This window comes from Pleurodeles waltl, chromosome 6 (genome assembly GCF_031143425.1).
Source record: "Pleurodeles waltl isolate 20211129_DDA chromosome 6, aPleWal1.hap1.20221129, whole genome shotgun sequence".
Lineage (NCBI taxonomy): Eukaryota > Metazoa > Chordata > Amphibia > Caudata > Salamandridae > Pleurodeles > Pleurodeles waltl.
The window spans coordinates 957,714,661-957,727,246 of NC_090445.1; the positions used below are offsets into that span (position 1 = coordinate 957,714,661).

The 12,586-nt window shown below is 42.5% G+C and overlaps 1 protein-coding gene across 6 annotated transcripts in view; it reads right to left on the bottom strand.

Annotated features, from left to right (window-relative positions):
- The window catches only part of LOC138300428 (heparan sulfate glucosamine 3-O-sulfotransferase 1-like), a 734,894-nt gene that overhangs the window by 426,605 nt on the left and 295,703 nt on the right, over positions 1 to 12,586 (bottom strand). Inside the window, exon 2 of one of the 6 annotated variants that reach the window (XR_011204937.1) lies at positions 11,566 to 11,727. The exons of the other annotated variants lie outside the window; for them this stretch is intronic. The gene's annotated coding sequence lies outside the window, so the exon portion shown is untranslated. The remainder of the gene's footprint in view (positions 1 to 11,565; positions 11,728 to 12,586) is intronic. 6 annotated transcript variants of the gene reach the window in all.

A 12,586-nucleotide genomic window follows, 5' to 3' on the forward strand; every position in this document is an offset into this window, starting at 1 on the left:
TATGCATTCATCTGCATACTGATTGTCTTCCTAGGCTGGTAGAGGGAGAGGTGGTTCAAACTTACATGTCGATAGGTTGTGTCCTGCTCACACACAAAGGGCTGATTTACTCCCTACTGAACATCTGGAGCCAGGGCTGGACTGAAAGGGATTGTTGTGCACTTCTAAGGGTTCCTTTAAAGTCATCCCCTTTATCAAAGACATTTTAGAGTACAAGTACTGGGTCTCTGACCCCCATATTTTTAGACACTGCGGGGGACTTGTAACCAAATGCTGCTGGCACAACAGACTGCACATTGCCAAAGGACTGCTGCACTGACAAGAGGAACCACAAGTGGGACTAGTTTCTTAGTTGTGCTGATCAGCTGTCTTCTGGGCTGCTAGAGGGGATGACATTTTGCTAACAGCAACTTTGTGTGCTGGCCAGCCTGTACTCACTTTGTGCCCCAGTGTTCTTCAAGGGCTTGTTGGCTTGCCCGCTGTTCTTCACAAGGTCTCAGGCATATCAAAGACCTCACTATCTGCACACCTTGAATCCCCTCTATATTGCAGAAATCATCCTGCAAGGTAAGCGCTTCCTTGCAGGAACATGTCAGTCACCAGTTGACACATCAGAGGAGAGATAGTGGTGCTGCTGCTGAACTGCTTGCACCATTTTACTTGTGTGAGCACTCCATGCTCTACCCCTGAGTGATGATCAGTGCACTGGCTATGTGAGCAGATACCAGACCCATGCTCCCCCCCTTGTGAGGAGTGTCCTGGGATCCCCACGTCTGGGCTGGGGAGCAGAAGAGGATAAGAGCTCCATGCACGAGAGCCACTGGAGGTCCAGAGCAGCATGCATACCCTAGCCTCTTCTACATTTTTCAGTGTGTGACTCCTTTTCCAGCAATATGGGCCATCACATTGCCCAGCAAACAGCACTGCTTTGACTCACAGGTACAAGGATGTGGGCAGCCAGAACACACAAAGGGGAGACCCCCACACCTCATACAGTCGCCATCCCTGTGTCTTCAGCAGCTACCCTGTGGAGTCATGTCTAGATGCACTAAGCAATCTAGCATGCGGGGAACCTAGCAAGGTCTCCCTGCTGAAATGTACAGTGTCTTTGCCCCCCTTTTTGGGGCAATGCCTTTGGGCACTTGACCACCAGTAACAGGATGGGGGTGAAGCAGCAGTGGAGGCCCCCCGGTCGCTGATGGGAATCGGCCTGAGTAAGGAACTTGCCTGCATTACCGTAGTGCATGTAGTAGGCGCACAGGTACTCCTGTGCCCTTTGTGTGCTACTTAATTACCATATGAAGTTTAGTAAAAGCACAGGTTCACTAGGCCCTAAGTGTTTAGGGTAATATTGTGTGATCCTTGTGCTGTTCTTTCAAATAGGGGTCTATTCCTAAAAAGGTGCTGCTCTCCTATGGAAGGTTGTGTCACATGCATGTAAACTGATGTTTAAGTAATGTTTACTCATTGCACCTAAGGTGACATCATATTCCTGCATCACTGGCAAAGTATTTTACTGATTTATCTTGTTCTGATTCTTGCCTCTGTACAAGATTACAAATGTTTGAGTAATTGCTTAGTATGTGCAGTATTTATGATTCATGTAATTTTGGTCCAATTTTATGTCCAATATGATATATATATTTTTTAAATAATTCTGTGTGGAGTTTCTTTTTTGGTGTGTTCATTGTATTGTTGTGTGAGTGTGTTGTGCAAATAGTTTACACATAGCTTCTGAAGATAAGTCTGACTGCTCTGCACCAAGCTACTAGAGGGTGAGCACAGGTTATCTTTGGTGTGTAACTTGCCCTGACTAGAGTGGTGGTTTCAGCCTAGCTTAGCTGCATACCCTAACCAGAAACCCCATTTCTAACACTTTACCTACAGAATAATCAAGCCCTCACTCTGACTAAAGCCTCAACTGGTCACACCTCTAACTACAAAGTAAACTTACATCTCTGTGCCATATGTGTATGTCAGGAGGCGACAAGGGATGTGCTTACTCTTGGGTGCTGGTTCTTTGCAATGTGTTACTCTGGCACTCATGAATGTGCATGTCTTAAAGAGTAGAAAAGGATGGGAGGGTTAGAAGACTGTTGGTGCTACTTGTACAGAAATATGTGTGTCACTCCTGAGTGAAGACAAGAGGGACTACATATTTCGTAAGCCCACAGGAATCTTAAGTGACTTGTCAAAGGTGGCAGCCACATCATGGTCTATAATGCCCTGGCAAGAAAATTGTGATGAATAGCTGCTGTAGGTGAGACTTATTAGAATCCTGTCATTTGCTCTTTCATGAAGTTTATAAAAGCCCTCTGGAACCAGAAAAGTATCTCACAATGATATAGACTTGCACTTGCAGTTTTTACAGGAAGGCCTCCATTATAAATGCAAACCATATGGCACTTGTTTCTGCACAAACAGTCGTCCCAAAGGATTCTAAACTCTATTGTCTGTTATACCTAATAGTTGCCCACAAACCTTTTGTGGTATGGAATGGTGATATCAATGTTAGTAAATATTTAATAGCCAAGAGTAGAACTAAGTATGTCACACGAACAATGTTGTTCATGTTTCTGGTACCACACTTCACTTTGAATGTAATCAGCTTTAATTCTATTTCTGCTCAGAAGAATGGTTGCGTTTCAATTTGTAATTGAGATTGGAAATCCAAGGAGTGTCAGCAGGTATATCATAGACAATAATTAAGTTAAAACTTCAGAGTCCTACCTGAAGTGATGCTAAGAATTGCCTTAACTTTTGTTATATATTTAGGCTCATGTACTGCAGACTAAGTCCAGCTATGCAACCAGGTGAGTGACAACTTCCAGTATTTATGTTTCTCATTGTTTACCCTTTTCCCTTCCTCCAGTCCTACTGCAAATATCCATGACAATAAAATGGGGCTGGCTGTAGATTGGCTCGAGATGGATCTGGATTTCCATGTTAGAGCGGCCTGATAAATTGGCACCAGTAGTTACTTGTATAGCCCTAGATAAATATGATAGCCTAGAACTGTACACCAGAAGCAAGTATTTCTTTCTACACAAAGAACCAAGGTATCTTGTATGGTGAAGGCCTTTCATCAAATTGTTGCACAGATACCAACCCCTTAAAAAACAGGCCTCTCTGCTAACCCAATATTGATATCTATTATTCTTAATGAAGGCCTCTAAAACACAAACTACAACTCTTTCACCCTAAAGGACCAACAAAGAAATATTAAAAATGGAATGAAAAAATACATGTTATTCTGGAGAAAAAAAACATTTGTTGCAATCAAACTTATTTACACAATATGTATTAAAATGATTAATTTTATAACAATATATGTGAACTACATTTATGTATTTCTGTAAATAGAAAATGAACAGCTGGTGGAATCATCTGCACAAAATCACTGTAGTTGAAATTATCAAACTATTTTCTCAAGGCATAACAGTACATCCTCGAGCTCACGTTTATGGATCTAGGTAATGTAAATCATAAATGTAGGAACCAAAACACTACAGTTACACAGTTTTTATATCATCTCTTAAAGAAGTGCCAAGATAATTAGAGTGGCACAAAAATGTACTTTCTTACCCATTCACCTTAAGTGACTAATCCAGGTTTCCCTCAGAATCACTTCTAAATAATAACCGTAAAGAACATATCCTTCTATTGCCTAATCCCCGGGTATAAACCAGAAGTAGGGCAGACAGGAAAACCAAAAATTTTGGCTCACGTCGCACACTGGCCAAATTAGAAAATAAGGGGGTTATTTAAGTCATCCAGGCTAGGAAAACCCACTTCTCACTGCCATGAGATTTACTCACATGTAAATTTACACCAAGCTTATATATATATTTGCACATTAGTAAATCTATTTGTAAGTGAATGTTCACATTTTACTCAAAAGTGTCTCTCTACTTGTAAGTCAAGTCATTGTTACACTTAAGTTTTATTTAACACTGCAAATAGTTTTGTGAATTCGGACCAATGTCGATGAATTGTCACTAATATTAAGCATCAAAGGATTAGATCAAAGATTCAAACACATAGGGCCTCATTACGACCCTGGGTGTCTTAAGACCACCAGGGCCGCGGTAGCAGTCGGTCTGCCACCAATGTGGCAGTCTGACAGCCACATTACGACCTTGGCAGTTGTGCCACGGTCGGACCACCAGGGCCGCGGTAGCAGTCGGTCTGCCACCAATGTGGCAGTCTGACAGCCACATTACGACCTTGGCAGTTGTGCCACGGTCGGACAACCAGCACGGACAGTTTTCCTCCACTGGAGGTGCTGGCGGTTCTAATTCACCAGGACAGAGCTGCAAACAGCACTGCTGTGGGGATTATGAGTCCCTTCTCTACTTGGCATGGGCAGTTCAGGGTCCCCCATGGCCAGCCCCATCACGATTTTCACTGTCTGCTTTGAAGACAGTGAAAAGCGCAATGGGTGCTAGTGCACCCTATACACCACAGCATTGCCGTCGGTTCAATTATAAGCCAGCGTCAATGCTGTGGGCTGTTAACCGCTGGGCTAGCGGGCAGAAACTCTGTTTCCGACTGCTGATCCAGTGGGAAACTCGTAATGAAGCCCGCACGAAGGGGACTGCACTGGCAGTAACCTGACCGCGGGACTTCGGCAGACGGCCTTTTCCGTCCGCCAAAGTCTTATCAAGGCCCATAATCCTTAAAGGCATTTCTAATATCTTCATTCATCAGCCACAAGCTTTGGAATAATTGGGTGAAGACAACAAGTAGACTAAAGTTTGTGGCCACAGTTCCAAATTTTTCGAAATAGAAGCTGCTTAATTTATTTCAGTAAGTGTGAACATGCCAGACCTTCTGTCATTCAGATCACCCTCTCTCAGAAACAGAGTCAAAGTCTGTAGTGAGTAAAAATAGCCTCCTGTGAAATGCTTATGTGATATCTTCAAAATGTACAGTTTGAGACAACAGATGAGGACATGGCTATTAAAAAAAATATTTTATTAAAGTGATTTATAATTTTATGCTTTTTCTTTCATGATTTCTCTACTACAGCCTCTCTTCCCCAGCTTTTTGTCATCCAGTACTATGCGGCTTTTGTGTTGTGTTTCACTTGAGAACCTCTGTAAGTGACATTGGTAAAATGTGCCTGTTTTGTGACACAAATGACCAATACATCACAATACTATGGGAAGCATGGGAAGAATGCTTCTGCCATCATCTTCTCTGAGGAGAGAATCTCTGCCCCAAACTGATTGTTTAGATTGTTAGATTGTGGAATGCACTTTAGCTAGTTGGCAGAGGCCAACTGTCCACATACAGAGGGTTGTGAATAGATGCTAGAGCATCACTGAATCAAGATATACTTTGACATAGACATGCATGGCCCTTGCTGCAGTGCAGTATAGAATGTGGAACTGTGGAGTTCCCTTTCCTCATTGCTAGGGCTACGCCAGATGCACTAATTTATCTTTTCTCGTCTGCCCTTCTGCTGCTGATTTTGCCTCTGTGAAATTTTGCAACAGGCCCAAATGACACCAGAAACACTGTCCCAGAGTACCAAGAATCTCTATCGACATGTTATTAGAAACTGGAGGAAGATTGCTTAACATCATCTACAACCAGCATGGATGATATGCCTGGTGAGAACAATCACTGCCTTTACCAACAAAGTTTGTGACCTAACCAACCAAACTCCTTATGGTATGGCTTTGAGCGACAGCTCCTCCTCCCCCCACTTAGTGACCCGAGTGCTAGCAGAAGTGTTGCAGAGTCACATTGTGATGAGTTGGGAGAACCAGACCTTATCTTTTGGTGCACAGAACTTCATGTATTATGCATTCACTCTAGTGGGGTCCCAAAGCTTTCTATGGTCTTCATGTGGGCCTGTCTCTAACTTTTTTCAAGAGTATGTCCCCTCGCTGCCAACCCCTCATCAGTACCAGATCAGGTTACAATCTCAGAGAGGGAACAACTGCTTTTCCTGAAATCGGACATTTGGTTGAAAAGGTGCTTCCTACAGTGCATGTTTGATTTTTTTCAAACCAGCAACCAAAGAATTGGTTCTTATATCTCAGTCTGTAAGCTATTGGGTATGTCCTGTTTCTTTCTTCTAAGTAGGTAGATTACAGTAAGGCATAGAGATGCTTCACACAGACCTCAGCTGCTGTCTGTCTTGATAAGTCTGGATCCTCCATGCCGTTTCTTGAATCCTTCTTTTGACAACCCTACAGTTTATGACACTTCGGTCTGACATTTTGGGAAGCTACTCAGGATAAACTGGATGGACTAAACATACAAGTCCATGGGCTCCACGAGCTGTATGGTAACTATGTTAAAGGCGAGCCAAGCATTTTGGGAAATCAAATCACTGACGTGCAAGGTGATTTAAATGTAATTTTAACTAGTCATCCACGTCAACAGAATGATTTACATCACGGCTCTGAACATTCACAGCTCCACAAGTGGGACACAATTAATTGTGATGTAGGATGTAACAAAGCATGCACTTTCCACGCATGCCTTTACTACACGTTAAGTACAACGCATGGTCATTACCACGCATGCTCTTACCATGAAATGTTTTTACCATGCATATGCTTTAACCACGCATTTCTTTACCATGAAAATTCCGTAGTAAATGCATGGTTGATAAAGGCATATGCATGGTAAAAAGTATAGGTAAGTTTAACCTACATAATATATGGCTATATATATATATATATATATATATATATATATATATATAGATAGATATAGATAGATATACACATACACACACACACATATAAATATATATATATATATATATATATATATATATATATATATATATATATATATATATATATATATTACACACACACCTTTCCACCCAAAAACCCTACCTACCCTAAAAATTACCTTACCACCCCAAAACCCATACCCACCCTAAAACCTAAACACCCCTTACCACTCCAAAACACATGCTCACCCTAAACCCTAAAAATGCCCTTACAACCCCAAATCTCATACCCACCCTTATTCCTAAACACCTCTTACCACCCCACATCCCATACTCACCCTGAAACCTAAACCCCCTTACAACTCCAAATCCCATACCCACCCTAAAACCTAAAAATGTCCTTACTACCCAAAAGCCATACCCACCCTAAAATCTAAAAATGCCCTTACAGCCCAGTTATACCCACCCTTAAACCTAAACACCCCTTATCACCCCAAATATCATGCCCACCTTAATGCCCTTACCACCAAAAAAAACATACCCACCGTAAAACCTAACAATGCCCTTATCATCCCAACCAATACCCACCCTAAACCTAAAAATGCCCCACAACTAAAAAACCCATATCTACCCTAAAACCTAAAAATCCACTTACCACCCCTAATCCCATATTCACCGTAAAACCTAAAAATGCCCTTACCACCCAAAAACGTATGCCCACCTTAAAATCTAAAAATCCCCTTATCCCAACCCATACCCACCCTAAAACCTAAAAATGCCCCACCACTCAAAAACCCATACCTACCCTAAAACCTAAAAAAGCCCTTACCACCCCAAAACCCATACTCACCCTAAAACCTAAAAATGCCCTTACCTCCCAAAACCCCATACCCACCTTAAAACCTAAAAATGCCCTTTTCATTCTAACCCATACCCACCATAAAACCTAAAAATGTCCCACCACTCAAAAACCCATACCTACCCTAAAATCTAAAAATGCCCTTACCACCCAAAAACCCATACCCATCCTGAAATCTAAAAAGCCCTTACCACCCTAAAACCGTACCCACCCTGAAATCTAAAATGTATTTACCTCACAGAAGCCATAACCACCCTAAAATCTAAAAATGCCCTCACAACCCAAAACCCATACCTACCTTAAAACCTAAAAATGCCCTTATCATCCCAACCCATACTCACCCTAAAACCAAAAAATGCCATTACCGCTCACAAACTTATACCTACCCTAAAATCTAAACATGCCCATACCACACCAAAACCCATCCCTTCCCTAAATAATAAAAATGCCCCACCACTCAAAAACCCATACCCACCCTAAAACCTAAAATGTGTTTACCAGCCAGACCCGCCCTAAAACCTAAAAATGCCCTTACCACCCAAAAAGCCATACCCACCCTGAATCCTAAAAATGCCCTTACCACCCCAAATCCCATACCCATTCTTAAACCTAAACACCCCTTACCACCTTCCTCTGCGCAAGGTGAACTTGAGCTGCTTTTTGGTGACAGTGTTACTGCGGGGCTTCGGAGCGGTGCTGTCCTTCTGTGAGTCCATGTCGGAGTGGAAGGCGGATCCCACTGTTGCTCTGGTTATTCCTCAAGCCAGAAGGTGCTGGAGAAAGGGAATGCTATTGCTCCCGCAATGCCTCAAGCTAGGAGATATGGGTGGAAGCTGAAATGCTTTCGTCACTCAGGACCCTGCTGTATTTGGCAGTTGAAGAGCTGCATTGTCTGTTGTGAAATTCATGGTGTGCTAAGCCCAGCTGATGATTGAGAGGCATCGGTTTCCTCAAACACTATGATCTTGATCCTCATAAAGCGGGCCACTCGCTCTCTCAGAACAGGCCGTGGTGGTGGTGCAGGGCAAGTGTAGCCAAATCTTTGATGCCCTGAGACTTCGAGAACAGAGGGCAAGCCAACAAGCCATTTGAAAAACTTTAGTTGCAAGGATGTAGAGAGCGAGTTCGGTCTCCTCTCACTCCAGGCCAGAAGTAGCAAGCAGCAGACCAACACAACAAAGCAAGTGACAAAGTGGCAGTCCCTCCTACAGTATAGCACACAGCAAACAGTAGTCCAACACAGCAATGCAGTTATGGAGTGGCAGACTCTCCTGGCAGCACAGCAGTCCTTTTTCCTGGCAGAATATCCTTGGTTGCAGTATAGTTCTGATTTGGTGGGGTTTGAGGCCCAGAACTTATGCCCAAATGTGCCTTTGTAGTGGGGAGACTTTAAAGAGGCCTTTTGAAGATTACTAGGTCCCTGCCCTTCCTTCCCTGGCTCCAGACACTCTTCAGGGCGATATGAAGCCCTTTGTGTGAGGAGAGGCACAGTCCTATTCAAGTGTAAATGTCAACCCCTCCCTTCCATCTAGCCAAGGGAGACCCATCAGCCTTGTGATTGGCCATCAGAAAGCCAATTTCACAACCAAGCTCCCTTTGTGTGTGACTGTCTAGAGAAAATGCACGAAGTATAGATGTCATCTATCCCAGATGTGTAGTCAGAAAAAGGCTCAGAATGGTTAAAGCAAGGAAATGCCAGCTGCCTGAAAGTGGTATTTGCAGACTTACAAGTTAAACTCCAACTTCACCATAAGTTGTGATTTTAATTTGCGAGTCCAGGGACAACAAACTGCATAGTTCTATATTTTCTAAATTTGAAATTACACTTAGAGGATGCTTCAAGGTAACCCCAATGATAACCTATGGGAGAGAGAGGCCATGCAGTAGTGAAACAAACTAATTTAGCAGGTTTTCACTACCTGGACATGTTAAACTAAAAAGTGCATGTCCAACTTTTAAATACACAGCACCCTGCCCTTGGGGCTAACCAGGGCCTACCTTAGGGATGGCATTTATGTAATAAAATGGAGGTTTTGGGCCTGGCAAGTGAGAGCACTTTTCAGGTCAAAATCACAGTTTAAAACTGCTCTCAGAGTCCCTACAGTGGCTGGCCTGAGACTTGTTTGATAGGCTACTGTAGTGGGTGGCACAATCAGTGCTGCAGGCCCACTAGTCATTTTTAATTTACAGGCACATATAGTGCACTTTACTAGCGACTTACAAGTAAATTAAAAATGCCAATGTCACCATGTTTAAGAGTACAGACCACCTACACTTTAGCACTGGTCAGCAGTGGTAAAGTGCCCAGAATCCTAAAACCAGTGAAAATGAAGTCAGGAAAGCAGGAGGTCAGAAGATAAAACATTAGGGGAGCCAAGCCAAGAATGCCGGGTCTAACAATTGGCTTTAAATTTCTCCTCAATTTCAAATACAGTACCGTAGCATGGCTGTCATGGGCTGCAGAGCAAACAAGTAACATGGGCCTCCCCTCCTGCTGCTTAGGTAGTGAGATACAGCCATAAACAACATTTAGTTGGTCCCTAAATCTTCAGCGCCTCTATATGACTGCAGCTGCTGCACTAGCTATGAACTTGTTGAGTACAAATGTGGTTACTATGTTTGCTGTGAAATTGACAAATTCAAATGTCAGATGTTTAGGATTAACAAACACTTGAAGTTAATCTATTTCTGAGTCTGCTTGGTTGTTGTTTTGGAGAAAGTGTGACATTTAACCAAGTAGTGGGCAGTGGCATCACCAGTGCATCATAGTCCTAGTGCAAGGATAGAAGTGGGAGCCGTAGCCCACTGTAAGTGTGAAATATAGCAAACAATCAGGGTTAGGTGGGTCCCTCAGGGCTCTGGGCCCCAGTGTCACTGTACCTGCTTCAGTAACGGAAGCTATGGACCTGGTAGTGAGTTGTCATTTCTATCAGTGTTCTGCCACAGATGGTTGGTTCCTCAAATATCTATGTGGTTACATTAGTAATAGGGAAAAATTGGGTTTAGTTTCAAGGGTAGGGCCACTTTTTGCAGAGTCAAATGTGAATGCCCTGAATGAAGAGAGAACCTCCATTTATTTATGAACTGGGCTGTACGTTGATCATGGCTGCCCTTACAACACAGGGCACAGAAAATGTTCCAGTGGAAAGTTGTTTTCCGTCCCATAAGGTATCAGAATTGCAGACCCACCAGCCCTGAATACAGCCTTTAGGGAGCAACACATATTTTTGTTCTCGCCTGCAGGCAGTGTGTACACTCTGTCACTTACGAAGATCATTGGTTGGCTTCATTGTCACACTAATTCCCTTGCTCATAATTGGACAGAGTGTGCAGGCTTCACTTGCTCTCCATGTAGTTTTAGCACCCAATATGTGCACACAATTTTATTGCTAGCTACTAGGAAAAGAAGTCCTGGTTCTCTGAAAAGAGTTGCAACACTGACACAAGTTAAGTCCTAATGGTCATATCTAACTTAACAGGGAGCACACCGAAATAGTTTGGCGTAGAATCATATCTTAAGTGTGAGTGTTCGATGCACCAGTGAGATCCCAAAGAAACCATAAGCATGAGCGCCAAACAGATATAAATATTTGCAAGCACACATGCATGGCTGTCAAAGCTGAGCTGTTGACAAACCCATCAGTCATTGGGATGCAGTTGTGGGTAGTGCAGAACTGCAGACCATGTTGTACTACAGTTTGATTTAAAATTTAGGAAAAAGAAAATTTCAAGCACAACCCTTAGCAGCAGCGCCACCAGCAGTTTATTAAAATAAATGGCAGTGCCTCCGCTGGGATGACATTATAAATCCCACTGAACTCAAGAAACCACTGGCACAAATTAAACACTGACCCATCCAGCTCATCCACATGCTCTGTGGTCAATATGCACGAGTAGGCAGTTTCTGGTCCATATCAGTACTCTTTAGTGCCACATCCAGTCTTGTATCAGAATATGCCCACCACTTATTTGTATCTATAGAGGTGGCGAAAAAGGCCTCCCTTACCGTTCTTGTCGACTGCTAATCCTTAAACTGCAGAACTTTTTCGGTGCCTAAGCATGGTTCAGTTTTTTTTTATGAACACCATCTACCTCAATCTGATTGCCACATTTTTTCTCGATGGTTGTTTCACTGGGAAAATCGTATCCTCGCCATCCTCTGTTTTGCCTGTGAAAATTGACAGTGGTTTTAGATCTAACACACAAGAATTACCCATTAGCAGTATGGAAAGTTTAGGGGGACAAGAATCACCAACCCATAATTGAACACAAACATAAGAAATATATCTCTCGCCAGAATCACTATAACCAAGTCTTTGATAAGTGTTTGTGTGCATTCACATCTTATTTTATTATCTAAATACCAAGTATTCACGATCATGTGCTTTGATTTTGCATACTTGTAAGGCTAAAATAGTTCTCTTCAGATGTCAACATTTACACCTTGTAAAGAACACACCTTCTTCTATTACTATAGAAAACCTATACTACTTTGAAGACATACCTTTGTTAGGTCTGGTTAAAAGGAGCTTCAGTCTTTGCTGCCAGAATAATGCTCGAGCATGAAATGTATGAATATTGTAAGCAAGTACATAAGCAAACATTTACACACAACAACATTCCCACAACAATCCAACATAGCATTCCGTCATTCCGCTGTGAAGGAGAGACGTTTTAAAACGTGGGCAAAGTGGGCTCTGACCCAGAGCCTCAGACTTTCAAGGGGGAGGGGACATTACATCTAGCTCTGCTCTGCAGTGACCCCCGATGACCTTAGATAATTCTTAAACACATTGTTTTAAATATTTTGAATACTGCTTTCCGTTCATTTACTTTTAATGTGGGTAATTTGTGAGAGCCTACTACAGATATTTTGCAGAGAAATGCATTTCTATTTCATGCAATATCCATAATTTTTTTTTTATTTTAGCTCCAAACAGGACTTCACATATGAGAAGTGGAAGGGTGTCACATAGATTGCAGTAACTGCCGCTGTGTTAAGCTATTAAAAACACACATCACCATCC